The following is a 12,938-nucleotide window of genomic DNA, read 5'->3' as shown; positions in this document are numbered from 1 at the left end:
CCAGATACTATATCCTTACTGAATTGGAATTGGTTCTGCAAAATTGTTATTCCACTTCTAGCTTTTATGCATTGACACAACACATCCCCCAAGCCTTGAATGTTCTTCTTTCTCTCTGCCTATCAGATATTGCATCTTCTTTTCAAATTCCTAATTAAGGCTTACTTGATCCTCCTCCTTCTCCAACTTGTTATTTCTCTCCCTCTTCAAATTACCTTGAATTCACTTCTCTATACCATTTTCATTCTCCTAGGAAAATGTAAATCTTTGGAGAACAAGAACCAATGTCCTTTTCTTTGTATGTCCATTGTTTAGAGCAGTGCCCTGCACAGAATAGATGGTTAATTAATGTTCATGTAATTTAATTGAATTGAATTATAGAAGGTATATTATACATGCCACCAATTCAGCATCGGTAAAAGAAGCCAAAGACAGTGTTAGAAGTCATTTCTACTCCTCTGAAGCTATTTATTGAAGAATGAAACAGAAAAGAACTAGCAGGAGTTGCCTAATGGAGAAGAGGGAAAGGGGTGTGATAATGTTGTTATGAATACATAAAGACCTAACTAAAAATACAGTCTCAAAAATAAGGAAATAAAATAAAAATAATTTCTACCAAAGTACTATGAGACTGAATAGGAGGCAGAGTTAGAAGAGAAAATAAGTTAGTGTCATCTCAAAGAGCTAAAAATAAAACATTCAGTACCTAATGACATTTCACCTTGTTCCCATTGTATTTTAGAACATTAGAAACTTAGTAAAAATGTCCAGGACAACAATTACAACTTTAAAATGAATGTAGACAGGCTGTTGGTCAAGCTGTATGAATAAACTTTTGTTCCTTGAAGAATCAAAGTAAGATTCAGATATAGCCTCATGGGGAAAAAAAAAAACAATGTATGCTGGAATATGAAATACAAATTTACTTGGCTGAAACCATAGTGGATCCATTAAAGGATTCAAAGCTAAATACAAAACATTGGATAGAGTACTAAACCATCAATAGCTATAGTTCACCTAGGAATGGTTAATTCTACTTACATAAAAGGCTTCAATACATTGTGTATATTTTGATTAAGATTCCTTATGTGAAAAAAATGGGGAGCTCATATTAACTAGCACATCAAAATGGATTGGACATTTTGTTTCCCGTGACCTTTTCCTATTGATTTACACAGGAAGAGACTTGTGAATTTTGTATTTTAAAGGAATAGACTGTGACAGTCACTTCAGATTTGCTAGCAGCTATAGAAGCCTGAGAAGGAATAAAAAGAATATTCATTTTTTTCAATAGATTGTGGGCTTGATTTCAAATAAAATGTCATTTTCAAAATTTAATAAGTTATTGATACTATTTGTTATTGGTCAGGTATTTCAAAAATCTATGCTGTCATTGATATGGGCATTCCCTCTACTATCTGAGCTCATATCCTCTTTATATTGAGTAGATCATCTTCATGTGTTCTGCTGCTGAAAAAAAAAATCACTTGGTGGCCAAAACTCCAGTGATGCACCTCTCTAAAATTAGCCTGAGTAGTCTAACTCTCCTTTGTATTGATATATATTCATTACATATAGAGAGGCAGAGCCAAGATAGCCCAGGTGCAAGTCTTGTCTCTGACACATTGTCTCTGTGACCTTTGGTAAGTCACTTAAAGTTCTAGTCAACTCTCTAAGATATTAAGTTGTAAAGAAGTACTAACCTGAGAGGGTTTTCTCAATAGAGAGTTGCCTATACCAACGAAACCACACCCATCCATTATTATGCATATATTTATACTTCCATGAGTATATGTTTTATTCACTGATAGAACATAAACTCTTTGAGAGTATGAATTGTTTCCTTTTTTTTAATCTTTATACCCCTAGTGACTAGCACAGTACCAAGCACGTGATAGTCATTCACTAAATGCTATATGATTGATTAGCTAGCTGATAGATCATCATTACTAGGACCCCATGATTAAAGTTTTTCCAACTTTTAAGAGTATTTCAATATACTTGGTTTCCTTTTTAATCTTTTGTATTTTACTTTATTTATTTAAAATGATCTTTCTAATGAAAGATCCATAGGCTCCACTAGACTGTGTCAAAAGGGTCCATGACACAAAGAAGGTTAAAGCCTCCTACTCTAGAATAAAAACTGTTTTGTGATCCTCTTCAGAGCTCAGGAGTTTACATCAAGAAATAGTGAAGAATCTAGAATAAATTTGTGAAGAAATCTCTTCAGTTCAGTACTCTCAAACAAAATTTGCATCCCTTCAGAGATCAGCTGCCACTTCTTTTGAAACAATAAGGCAGATTACAGAGCTTTCAATGACAAGAGAGAAATTTGGCATCATTGACATGTTAATAAAGACACTGTCATAAAAATTCCCTAAATTGAAGATTCTAACTGAATATGTAATCACCTAAAAAGACAATCCATTTGAAATGGTATCAAGAGATATTTTTCCTCTCAGAAATGTTTGTTTGTTACTAATTTTTACCTGAAAAAAGGTCATTTAAAAGTGAAAAGTTCAGTATTTGTTGGGCCCAATAGTTTCTTCATGCTTATAGGATCAATACGCTGTTAGGAGCATACCTGTTTCTCATTCAATTAGTGACAGAACCACTAATATCATTGATATCATAGCAGTCAAGGCCCTCCACCTTTGACATTTGTATACATGAAAAATGAGTGTTAATTGAAGATCAAGGACAACCCTGAAATGGAACATAAGTCACAACAGAGTATGATGAAATAAAAGATGTGTATTTGTTTTGAAACAGGTTGTGAAGATATTGAGAAGAGTAAAGTGACATATTAGCCTGAAGCAATGCAAACAATCAATCATTATTTCAGGGACATAAGCAAAGACAGAAAGATGCTAGGTTAACATAGTGGTGGTGAGCTTCTTTGTCCAGACCAGATGTTTTCTCCATTCACTCACTATTTAGCCTACCTGGCCTACCAAGGACAAGTATTCAAACTAACTCCATACTACCAATGTCTAATCAAGGCCACCTGATACTTTTAAGGGTTGAGTCATATCATAACCTCAAAGAGTACACATGAGTCTCTACATTGTGGAAGGGGGAAGAAAAAGTACCTCTCACAGACTAGGGGGAAGTGAGTATAGTGCAAGAATTTGGTTAATTTTATATGACCTGTAGGCCTTTTTTATTTTTTTAGTAACAATTTACAAAGCCATCTGCTTTTCCCTTTCCAGATCCCTCAAAGTATCACTGACAGGTGTCTAATCATTGTAGGAAGTATTAAAACCCAAATATATTTTATTTCCAGTTCTGTGTTCTTTTAATTTTTTACTTCCTCCAATATTTGATGATTGACTTCTATTCAATCATCATGTAGGTGAGAATAGGTTTGTATTATATATCAGACTATAGAGAGAAATACTAGTAGATGGAAGAAAGGTGATGGAGGAGATGTTAAAGGATGTCCTGTCTTACCATCTAAGATCTACAAGGGCGTTTAGCGTTAATTACGCACAAGTGGAAGAATCTCCTCCAAAATACCCAGTAATATTGTGTTGCTACATAGGAGAGAAAAAAATTACAAATCTTTTCAAAATGTTTACAAATGTTTAATTTTACAAGGTGGTATTACTAACCACTATCCTGATTCTATTCAACAGGAAGGATCCAGAGCAAGGTTCGTGGATCCATACTCAGCCTGTGGTTTATGTGTATTCATCTTGATGGATAGAATTATTAAATGCTGAGTTCTCTATGATTCTAAAAGAAAAGATAATACATCTCTCTTCCTTTCTTCATAGTGATGTTAACTCATTAGCTGGGGACATATGAATTATTGTGGATTTACCCAATCAGAAATCAAGTTCTCACCTCTGGATGACTCTACCCCTGTTTTATCTGAACTTTCTGCATTTCCTAAGTTCTAGTCATGTGACCTTGACTTAATAGATTCAAGAGTTACAAACTTTGTTTAATGAGCATATGGTTCTTTTTACTCAGTGTAGAACTGATAAGCAAATAAGCAGTACATTACAACAAAAATGCATACTAAAACATATTACACTTACCTATGCCTCGGCATTCTCTCCCAGATCCCAACAGTGCCAATGGAAGAAATAAGCTACTTAAAACCTAGCAGTTTCAGGACATGTAATATTTGACTGTCCTTCCTCTGTCTTGTACTCTACTTTCTATGAAGATCAATTGGCTATAAGGAGGGGAAGCTGGAAAGGAATGAATCAAACATATATAGGAGACCAGACAAAAGAAGGGCACCCCAAACAAAGACAGAGAGATGCTAGGCTAACATAGTGGTGGTGAGCTTTTTGTCCGGACCAGATATTTTCTCCATTCACTCTGTTCCACAAGTAAGTACTTACCTGTGACCAGAAGAGTTTGGAACTCATTGCAGGAGAGTTGAGGTCAAGATAATCACTGGCAATGGGAGCAACAGTGGAAGGTAAAGATATGATATTGGTGGAAGAGGTACTTATTAATGACATAGAAATTGACCAGGATGACCCACCATATTACCCATAATCTTAGGAGCACTGGACTAGGGAAGTTTCTCAAAAAAATTTTATATATATATATATATATATATATATATATATATGTATGTATATATATATATACATATATATATGTGTGTGTGTGTGTGTATACATATGTATATGTATGTGTGCGTGTATGTATGTATTCATTTACATACACTCTACTCTTTCTCTGTACATATATATACTTATATACATGTTTTGGAGGTACAATTCTAAAATTATTTTATATTATAGAGATTGAATCTTTTGGTGATTATATATTATTGCATATTTGGAGATTTGCATACACACGCAGTCACATGCATACAAATGGCTTTCTTTGGTAACTAGGAACAACTATAATCTGAGGTGATTTCTGTGATGCTAGCTCCCTGACACACCTACAGCAAGATCACCTTCAGAATTCAACATATATTTATTGAGCCTATGATGTGCAAGGTATTATATATAATGCCACAGGCCTCCAGAGATAAAAAGTGATACAATTCCTGTCTCTTTGCAATTTGGAGTTTTAATAATGCACTCTAGACAATGAAAGGTCAAATAATGGTGCTCTAAGGATCCCTAGGGATTTCCTCACTACCATAATTTCCTAGAGTCACAGAGGCAAATGTTTCCTGCCAAATGTTATTCCAATGATTGAAGCACCAGAAGGTCAAGGTAGTTCCTGAAGCTCTGAGAATACTTCCCTTGTGCTAACAACATCTCTTTATTCTAGCTTTATTCCACTTCATACCTCGTTCCTGAACTCCTACCATGCAAACAAATATAATGATAATGCTGAGTCAAAGATTAAAGTGAATAAAAGATTATAACATGCCTACAAAAGTCTTACTTTTCTGTAATCTCAAGAAAAATTTGAAGGAAGAAAAAGTGTTAAGGAAAGTACTAATAAGGGTAACTGACATTTATCTAGCATTTTAAGGTTTGTAAAGTGCTTTACAAACAGTATTTTATGTAACCCTTATAATAACCTTCTGAGTTAACTATTACAGGTATTATCTGACTTTCATTTTATAGATGATTAATTTGAGGTTCAGAAAGTTTAAGTGACTTGCCTATAGTCACATAGCTGACAAGGTTCAGAGACAGGACTCTGAGGTCTTCCTGATTCCAAATCCCCTGACCTTCTATTGTAGCCTCAAATTACTTGATCTCAACTTCAATAACTTTTTGGTTGTCAATGAAAGTAATATCATGGCATTTTTATCCCAAGTGTTTTTTTTTCTCAATAATTGGCTTGACTTAGGAGGAAAATATTGGGTTTGACTGATACTATAGGCCCAGCCACTGCATAAGCAACCATTCAGTGTAATCTGAGTGTTTACAAGAAGGGGAGTTCCCAGGGTATAGAATGTTTCTAGGGATGGTCATTTAAAGGACTCTACAATATTTGGGAAGCCAGAATTATGAAGTTGCCCTACTGTCTCAAACCAATGCCATTGCAAAATCAAAAGCACATTTGTGATTGGGGATATCAAAGAAGCAATAGGATATGTTTGTAAATTCATTAAAGGACTGCAGTAATCCAATTTTATTACATATGCTTAAATTATTCAGATGATCCTAAGTATATATAATGATCCCAGTAGCCTTCCTACCTACTAACTGAAGTCGAAGGAAAGCTCAAAATCCCCAAGTCAGTATGAATCAGTACCATTCCTCAGGTCTAAGATCTTCTCCCAATGCCTTGCCCTAATAGACCCAGAAAACAACCCTATAAAAACCCAAACTTTGCCTTTTGGGGTATACTATTCTCCCTGGGGCCCCAGAAAGGTGTGCATATTTCCACCTGGGTCTTACCCTCTTGCCTCACCTCTTATGTTGACTGGTACCTTGAATAGATTCTACAAGTTAGATCTTTTGGCTGATTTATAACAATAAAAGTTCTTCCACGTACATTAATAAAGTCCAAAGCCACAAAAGCCATATTAACTGGCTTTACAGGGCCTATCTCTCTATGTCCTTAATTCTGTATCTCTTCATCCTGGTCTATCTTGTTCTCTCATTTGAAATGTTTTATTCCTAGCTGATTCATAGGCACTTTTTCCTACTGTTAGAAATAGAGCCCCTTGCATCCCCTCAGCAGGGTTAGGAAGTTAGCCCAGGTGAGCTGCTGCAGCCTATTGCTTTCCCAGTGGCAATGCTGAGTGGAGTCTTGCACTTAATCACAAAACTAAGTCCGGAGTGAAAGAAGAATCGTTTATGATGGTTCTTGCAAGAATTGAGTGCACTCTCTGTTGGGAAAGGCACACTGTGCAGAAGTGAGAGCCAGCTTTTATACTGTAGTATGATCCTGCTCCTCATTTAAGGGCTAGGATAGGTCCAGCTCATTCGAGTTACACTCTTCCTGAACCACCTCATCCCATGTTCCTCCTCATGCTAAGACCTCCCAATTCATGCATCCCATATTCAAAAGTGGCAGCTATCTCTGCCCTTGAGGTGTATCAGTTAATATTCAATAAGCTTATTAAGCAAGCACAGTGGAGAAAAGCCTTTGCCCTGTCCTTGACCCCGACAGGTTGCAACCGATTTAACTTCCGGGGCTCTTTCTTAAGGAACTAGCTGTTTGCAGAATGTTTGGGTCACTTTCTGATTGGTCGAGGGACTATCCACAGGATCTTGGTATTGCTTTGTTCTGCTTTGGAAGCCTGACTTCTAAATTTTTCCCACACTACTTCTCAGGTTAAGGGTCAAATTACTTGTTTATCTCATGTTCATAAATCATTAACTCTATTTGGGCCATCCCCCAGGATAGTTGATAGATCCTGAAAAATATTTGTTACTGATAATTACAAAAGAATTCATGAGCATAATGACTAGTTAATATATTCTTACTTCCATACTGTCACCCAATAGCTAAACAAAGATATTTCATCACATATATTGACTTCATCCAAGTTCATACATTGTCTTATTAGTAGACAATGTAGAGGGTAGCCTTCGTGGCATAATTTGTGAAACACTGAAACATTTTTTTGCCTAATATATTTCTCCTCATTGTTTTGCTATAAGGCCTAAAATTCTTTCCATTACATCAGTTCCTTTGAATTAAAATATTGCTTACAGACTACTATTAAAATGCAAATATTACATCAGAAAGTTAACATATTAACCTACCAGTGACCCTTAAAGGTACATCATGGATTGATTAGCTCATGTGATTATCTTTCTGAGAACAGGATCCTGAGGGAATAAGACACAGGAAAGTTATATTTTAGGTTAATTTGATTAGCCTTCTATTACATTTTCAATCATTCCCTCATAGTGGAATGGGGTCACGAGGTAACAAAGAGATTGGGTCTTTAACTATTTACATCAAGAAACCTTATTGCCTGTATTATCCTGGCAAAGAAAGCTGAGGAAAGCAGGTTTCATAGCACCGCAGTCAAACTTCCTGAACAGAGGTCTAGCAAGATCTTTTATAATCCCTCTTTTCTTCCCACCAGAATGATATTCTTAAAAATTCTCTCCTCACAACCTACTCCAGCCCATGATAGTTGTTTGCAACTTTTGTCTTTCCCTGTGCATGTGGACCATCCCATAATTTCTTCAAGAGGCAGTTGTAACCTGAGACAGACACTTTCTCTAGGGAATTTGGATCTCCTTTTCTCCCAAAGAGGTAAAAAACCCAGAGAATGCAAAGGCCAGTTCTCAAGCTTCAAATCCCCTTTTTCCCTAAAGAGAAGAAAACCAGTTTCCTCATCTGTAAAACAAGCTGGAGAAGGAAATAGTAAACCACTCCAGTATCTTTGCCAAGAAAGTCCCAAATGTGATCATGAAGAGTCAGACAGGACAGAAAAATGACTCGTAGATGAAGGGAATGTTGTGGATATAGATTACCTAAATTTCAGCAAAATCTTTGATAAAGCATCCCATATTATTCTGGTGGAGAAGATATATATGTATGTGTGTGTGTGTGTGTATACATATACACACACACGTATACATATATACATATATACACACATATATATACACACACATAAATATGTATACACATAGATATAAATGATACATGTATATATGTGTGTATAGTGCATGTAAAACTTAAAGTGCTAGAAGATCAGTGGTTTGCAAAAGCTTTTGTTCCATCATCCCATTCCAACAACAACAACAACAAAATATGTTGCGAACTCCAAGGGTAATTTAATATTCTACTCATAATATTCTTTTAAATTTATTTAAGTACTTATAAAAACTGCAATGATAGCTATTGCTGCCAAAAGCTCCAAATTAAAAGTTATATTATATAATTGTTATTATAAAATGTTAAGCTTATTCTACTTATAATCATAGAAACCTTAAATAGAAAATTATAATATAAAATAATACTGAATAATTTATATGGGATATTTTGTAAAAAACATAATCCAGTAAGACCTCCTCATGTCCTTAATATTGTCTATCAGACTTCATATTAAATACATTTAAAAAATATTGACTGTGAATATAATTTTAGTGAAATAAGCTAAAAGTTGGAAGACGTTTAATATGACATGTGATATAATAATCACATATAAACTCATATTCAGTGCTGGACTTTTTTTGGTTGAACAAACATTTACAATATTTGTTTCAACATCAGATAAACACAGTCTTGAATCTGGTTCTGCATTGAGTTTATTTCTACATTTTGATTTAAAACAAGAAAAAAAGTATAAATGTTCATTCATAGATATATTTTGTAGAAAACAGCAGGAAAATCTTATAAGAGCTCTTGCTGAGATAATGGAGATTCATTTTTCTTTAACCACCTAAGCAATCAATAAAAATGTAAGGTTTTTAAAAACTATGACCTATGGGCATGTGTATTTCAAGCCATCTTGAAACTGTCACAGATAATCACAAACGTTTTCCAGACACCAACCTTATATTGCCTCTTACTGCAATATTAAAATTATTTTCTGATTTAAACTTATGTTCTACTTATGTCATTATTCTTTCTAGAGCATTATCAACTGAATTGGTAAGCAAAACCAGTCAGTCATTCACTAGAGTTTCTGTGAAAGAATAGCCAGAGTGCTTGTGGCAGGAAAGAACAAATTCAAATTTGAAGAGAATCTTTCCTTAAAAAGGTTAGATTATATGTAAATGTTGTCTAAAATAATAACAACATATGCAATTGAACTTTAATTTATCATTTACTAGAGTGCTTGTCATTAGCCAGTAGAAAAGTAAATATTTTATATCATAACTAGCCACTAAATCACTAAATGGGAACCAATGTGGTAGATAAATATCAGTGGCTATTAGATTTGATGAAAAACAAAATTATATTGTTGGGGAACAGAATGTCTGGAGGAAGAGAAGAAGCACAAAAATAGAGCAAGAAAATTACTCACCTGGGAAAAGATTTCTAGACAATCCAGGCAAAAGTGATGGATCTTAAGGACAGAAGAAGAAGAGATAATTTAAGAATTGTCAGGCTTCTTCAAAGGTGTGAAGAAAAAAATAACTTTACCACTACATTTTGGGAATTTATATTTAAAAAGTTCCCATGAACATTGCAAATGAAGAGTCAAATGAAAATGAGAATTCATGGGACATGAGAAGCAGTGAACTCCAAATCCAAATGATCTACACAATACAGTGAACGTTCCAAAAAAAAAACCATGATTTTAAATGAAACCAATAAGCAAGATGTATTAAAAATACTCATTTGTCACAAGATTTTTCTACATGTTTGCTAAATAGTAAAGAAATCTGGAACTTGAAATACTAAATAGTAAGAGAAATAGGACACCATCCCCAAAATCATCTCCCCACTACAGCTGAGAATTCTTTTTAAAGACAAGGGATTCTGATTCAAAATCTACATGAATTTAAGTAATTTGTTGACTTATCAGTCAATCTTAAAACTTTTTTTTAATTTGTAAAACCAAAAAGAACTTAGAGTCTGTAAGACAGAATTGGATCATCAAGCAAAGTACTTTAATCAATAGATGGTTTAGAACCATGAGTAACTACTCACTGTCTCAGTACAATCCCCATGGGTGAGGGCGGGGGTGGATTACAAGAGAAATATTGTTTTAGTTAACTACTAAATGAAATGAGAAGTGGAAAGAGGAAGAAGGAAAGGAATAAATTAATTACAAGCATTACAGATAATGTAATGCAGGAAGTGATATTATACAGCTAAATGGGAAGCAACTGGAAAATGAATACATTAATATAACACTAACAAGTTCACAACAAAATATCATAATCAAATGAAAATTGGTAAAAGAAAAAAAAATTGACCAAATAGATATTTTTTTAAAAAACTAAAAACATTGATAAGCCATTAGAACATATAATATTTTTTTTAGGCAATTGGGATTAAGTTACTTGCCCAGGGTCACACAGCTAGTAAGTGTCAAGTGTTTGGTCTGAGGCCGTATTTGAACTCAAGTCCTCCTGACTTCAGGGCAAGTGCTCTATCCACTGCACCACCTAGCTGCCCCCTAGCACATATAATTTTAAAAGGAATTAAAATCAAATTACTAAAATTGGAAATGAGAAATGAAAAACAATGATGAATTCAAAAGAAGTAAAGGATTCAATTCAATTTATCAGGCACTTATGATAGGTTATTAAATGCAAAGTACTATGGCAAGTAAGAGGCATTTCCTAGTCAAACTCCCCAACAGTCCAAAACCATAGGATACTCTCTACTTTCAAAGAGCTTGCATTCTTCTGGAATAATATATCACGCACAGAGATAAATGCAATAAGGTTCTTTGAGAAGGGAGAGAGGATTGACCCCCAGGAATCAGGTGAAGGAAATGTCACATAAGTTGAGTGTTAAAGGAAGCAAAGTATTCATAACTGTGGAGGTGGGGAAGGAATGCATTTTAACTAAGAGGTGCAATGGTTTCAAGAGGTTTAGAAGAAATTCTCTTCCACCATAAAAAAAAAAACTCTTAGAAAATTTCAAAAGAAAAATTTTAAAATATTTAAGTAAGCCATTATCTTGAACACAGCTATGGCAGGATGAACAAATATTATGAACTGAAAAAACAGAGGGAAAATATCAGAAGAAAAAACATACTAAAATTTTACATCAATAAAATAGAGAAAGAGTAGATCAATAAATTTGGTATCAAACTACAAAAATTAGGGAAAAAATTAAAAATCCCCAATTAAAATCGATAAAGTAGTAAAAATTGAAAGTGAGAAAACCATTTAAACTAACAAATAAAACTAGGAGCTGGTTTAAGGGGGGGGGGAACCAAGAAAATAGATAAATTGTTCATTTGATTTTAAAAAAATAAAGAAGGAAAATAAATTACCAGTATCATAAATGAAAAGGATGAATTCACCACCAATAAAGAGGAAATTAAAACAATTATTAGGAGTTATTTCATCCAATCATATGCCAATTAATCTGACAATCTAAGTGAAATAGATGAATACTTACAAAAATATTAATTGCCCAGATTAACAGAAGAGGAAATAGAATACCTAAATAATCTTGTCTTAGAAAAAGAAATTGAACAAGCCATAAATTAACTCCCTAAGAAAAAATCTCCAGGACCAGATGGATTCACAAGTTAATTCTACCAAACATTCAAGGAATAATTAAGTCCAATACTATATAAACTATAGGGGGAAATAGGCAAAGAAGCTCTACTGGATTCCTTTTGTAACAAAAGTATGGTGCTAATACCCAAACCACACAGAGCAAAATCCAAGAATGAAAACTATAGCCCAATTTCCCTAACGAATATTAATGCAAAATAAAATAAAATATTATTAAGTAGATTGCAGCAATGTAACACAAAGATCATATACTATGACCAGGTTGGGATTTATATGAGGAATTCAGGTTTGTTTTATATTAGGAAAACTATCAGCATAATTGACCATATCAATAAAAATACCAAAAAAGTATAGAATTATCTCAATAGATGAAGGAAAAGGTTTTGGCAAAACACAGCACTCATTCCTATAAAAACACTAGAAAGCATAGAAATAAGTGATAGCTTTACTCAAAATGATGACTACCATCTACCTAAAACCATTAATTGTACTTGGATAAGCAAGCCAATACAATAAAAATGAAAATTTTACCTAAAATAATTTACTTATACAATGTCATACCAATCAAATTACCAAAAAATTATTTTATAGAGCCAAAAAAATAATAACAAAATTCATATGGAAGAAGAAAAGGTCAAGATAATCAAGGGAATCAGTAGGGAAAAAAAATGTAAAGAAAGGTGGTTTAGGATGACCAGATGTCAGACTGTATTATAAAGCAGTAATCATCAAAACAACATGGTACTTGCTAATGAATAGAAGAATAGGTAGATAATTTACAAGTATGGGTGATACCATAAACAAATTAGAAAAGCATGGAGTAATTTACCTGTCAGATCCACAGATGAGGGAAGAATTTAGAACCAAACAAGAGACAGA

The sequence above is a fragment of the Phascolarctos cinereus genome, unplaced genomic scaffold, assembly GCF_003287225.1.
Source record: "Phascolarctos cinereus isolate Bilbo 61053 unplaced genomic scaffold, phaCin_HiC Scaffold_4;HRSCAF=312, whole genome shotgun sequence".
Classification (NCBI taxonomy): domain Eukaryota; kingdom Metazoa; phylum Chordata; class Mammalia; order Diprotodontia; family Phascolarctidae; genus Phascolarctos; species Phascolarctos cinereus.
This window is presented reverse-complemented; position numbering follows the sequence as displayed.